The sequence below is a fragment of the Octopus bimaculoides genome, chromosome 30 (assembly GCF_001194135.2).
Source record: "Octopus bimaculoides isolate UCB-OBI-ISO-001 chromosome 30, ASM119413v2, whole genome shotgun sequence".
Lineage (NCBI taxonomy): Eukaryota > Metazoa > Mollusca > Cephalopoda > Octopoda > Octopodidae > Octopus > Octopus bimaculoides.
This window is the reverse complement of record NC_069010.1, coordinates 6,473,907-6,477,557: the sequence shown is the minus strand read 5'-3', so window position 1 is coordinate 6,477,557 and position 3,651 is coordinate 6,473,907. Positions and strand designations below refer to the sequence as shown.

Sequence of the window (3,651 nt, the reverse complement as noted above, 5' to 3'; positions counted from 1 at the left end):
GGAATATGGTAAGTGAATTTTTCTTTCTTTGTGGGGATCAACATATTTAACTTCCTGCCTCTAGCAGGTTTATGCTCAAAAATATTTCAGCCAGTGCCATCTGTTCAAAAACTCATGTTACTCCTCTTCAGCAAGAAACCTGCTTACTTCTGCCCTTTTTTCTCATACATCGCCTCACTCTACACCCTATTCTCTTAACATAAAGTTCCCCTGCCCCACATGATGTTTGGTAGTCTTGAAGGCTGCATGGTGACCTCACTAATGCGGATGGCATGCAAAACACACTCGGCACGCTCTGTTAAGTGGTTGCTGTTAGGAAGGACATTCAGTTGTAGAAACCATGCCAAACAGGAACTGGAATACAATGCAGTCCTTGACCCCATCAGATCCTGTCACACCATCCAACCCATGTCGCAACGGAGCACAGACATCAAATGATGATGATGATGATAGTTTGCAAGCATAATATTTCTAGGATTAGGGCAGCAAGCTGGTAGAATCGTTAGTACACTGGGCGAAATGCTTAGCGGTATTTCATCTGTCGTGATGTTCTGAGTTCAAATTCCGCCGAGGTCGACTTTTACCTTTCATCCTTTCGGGGTCGTTTATCACTCTCAGTACATGTTCTCAGATTGACACCCAAACACTCTGAAATGTTTGTATTGGAGCTGCCGGTGTGATTGCCAAGTAGTACAGCATGTCGTTTCCAAATTTCTAGGTGAGCGAATTGCGTCATGGTGCTGCTTTTCTCACAGATTGTGCCCAACTGACCCTACTATCCTGTGTAGTCAACAAAATCAAAAACAAACAATGTGCATGCACAAAATTAAAAATATAAAATGGCAGCAATTTACCCATTGCATAAATTAAAAATATAAAATATAAAAATATATATATAAAATATATATGTAAAAATATATATATAAAAATATATATAAAAATATATATATAAAATATAAAAAATATATATAAAAATATATAAAAATATATAAAAATATAAAAATATATATATATAAATATATATACGAAAATATATATAAAAATATATATATAAAATATAAAAAATATATAATATATAAAAATATAAAAAATTAAAAATATATAAAAATATATAAAAATATAAAAATATATATATAAAAATATATATAAAAATATATATATAAAATATAAAAAATATATATAAAAATATAAAATATAAAAAATATATATAAAAATATAAAATATAAAAATATAAAAATATATATAAAAATATATATAAAAATATATATAAAAATATATATATACAAATATATATATAAAAATATATATAAAAATATATATATAAAATATAAAAAATATATAATATATAAAAATATAAAAAATTAAAAATATAAAATGGCAGCAATTTACCCATTGCACCCTGTATATAATGCACCATTTGTTTCCACTTTAGAATCTTTCAACATTTTCTAGCCCAAAATGTACCTGGAGTCTGGTGTTTCCACTAGTACTTTAAATACACATGATGGACTAGTCCGTAAAGGTCTCCTAGTTTTATGTATTTTTCTTTCTTATTTCAGAACTCCCCAAAGTGGAAGTGACTGTAGTAACTCCTAAATATTTATATAAACTACAGAAAGGTAACTTGATCGGCACAGTACTCAGTGTTACTGTTAAAGCCCAGTAAGTATTCTAGTTTCCTTATCTTGTAAATTTCATGTTCATCTGTTGGGGCAACAAAGACCATTAATTATCGAGATTGATTGGTGCATTGAACAGTGACTTTGTTTGAAGTATAGAAGAGTTGCACTTGGTCAATCTCATTCTCTTGTCCATGACCATCTCGAATCCAATGGCAAGACCAGGTCAAAACAACAGGGGATGGAGACGGATGCAGTGGATGACCAAGATGTTTCATTTGCCTCATCTTGCTCTCTGTACTCTACAATGCATTGCTGTAGCTGCCTCCCTCTCTGTTGAACCATGAAGGTTTCTTGTGCAGAGTTCGCTGGATCCAGTCTTCACATGCATAGGTTGTTGTTGGTTGTTGGCACTCCGTCGCTTACGACGTCGAGGGTTCCAGTTGATCCGATCAACGGAACAGCCTGCTGCTCATGAAATTAACATGCAAGTGGCTCACCACTCCGCAGAGACGTGTACCCTTAATGTAGTTCTCGGGGATATTCAGCGTGACACAGTGTGACAAGGCTGACCCTTTGAATTACGTAAAACAGAACAGGGATTGAGAAGAAAACTATCACTCTATCTGTGTATGTGTTTATTTAAGTGTGTATGTATGTATATATATGTTGTTGGCACTCCGTCGCTTACGACGTTGAGGGCTCCAGTTGATCCGATCAACGGAACAGCCTGCTCGTGAAATTAACGTGCAAGTGGCTGAGCACTCCACAGACACGTGTACCCTTAACGTAGTTCTCAGGGATATTCAGCGTGACACAGTGTGTGACAAGGCTGACCCCTTTGAGATACAGGTACAACAGAAACAGGGAGTAAGAGTGAGAGAAAGTTGTGGTGAAAGACTACAGCAGGGTTCGCCACCATCCCCTGCCGGAACCTTGTGGAGCTTTAGGTGTTTTTCGCTCAATAAACACTCACAAGGCCCAGTCTGGGAATCGAAACCGCGATCCTATGACCGCGAGTCCGCTGCCCTAACCACTGGGCCATTGCGCCTCCACACATGCATAGGTAGGCAAGCCCTTACTCACCAACAATTACATACCTGTCCGTTGCCCTTACTGGGTTTAGCCTGCCAGTCAGAGCTCTTTTACCATGCTGTGGCTGCCATTGTGTGCAAACAGCTACTTGGAACAACAGGTGAGAGAGATGACCGGTGAAGGTCAAATTAAAATACAAAGTTTTGAATATAAAAGGGAGAGACTTAGGAAGACATGGGACAAAGTGCTGAGGAATGACCTCAGGACTATGAACGTGTCAGGCAAGATGACAAAGGACCTTGTACCTCGCTATACTCAAGAAGACCTGTAATCCACAATGTAAGTGCTAAGACCAATCCCCTGGTGGTGAGGGTTGACCTGCAACCGTCCTGTGCTGGTGCCATATAAATGGTTGAGCATCTCAGGCTTAGATTATGAAACCGTAAGCTGTTTTTGTGATTTCTTTTCTCCTTTTTTTTTATCAGGTACACTCAAGGTAAACCTGTGTCAGGAACAGCAAAATTATATATAAACGAACACTGTTTGAAAAAGAAATCTTTCTCTCAAAAGGTAAAGCTAATCATTTTATAACATTCGTTATTGAAATCAGACTCATCCTCACTGTTATAATTATGTTCATGTTGTTGATGTTGTTGTAGTTGGTTTATCCTTAAAGCCTTCAACCATGTGGATTCACTTATAGGAAAGTGGTTATACACCATTAGGTGTATACCCGCTTCTGTACATTAAATTACTAGAAGAAACAACGGAACGCAGATTCTGAACCATCAACACAACAATATTTATTTACAGAGGAAATAGGCAGCACTTCGCCCTTTGGTTGCTGAGACGCCGTCAATGATGTTGAGTGGTTATTTGTCTAGCTCCAGAGTTGGAATGTTGGAAAGAGCTGTCTCCAGAGTTGGAATGTTGGAGAGAGACTGCTTGTACGTCTGAGCTCATGGCCGGCCAGCCGAGAAAGAGAATAAATAAGGGT

At 37.3% G+C, this 3,651-nt stretch overlaps 1 protein-coding gene across 1 annotated transcript in view; it reads left to right on the top strand.

The window, feature by feature from the left end:
- The first annotated feature begins 1,538 nt into the window (after positions 1-1,538).
- The window catches only part of LOC106877144 (complement C3), a 10,875-nt gene continuing 8,762 nt past the window's right edge, over positions 1,539-3,651 (top strand). The window contains exons 1-2 of the mRNA XM_014925949.2: positions 1,539-1,662; positions 3,140-3,224. The gene's annotated coding sequence lies outside the window, so the exon portion shown is untranslated. The remainder of the gene's footprint in view (positions 1,663-3,139; positions 3,225-3,651) is intronic.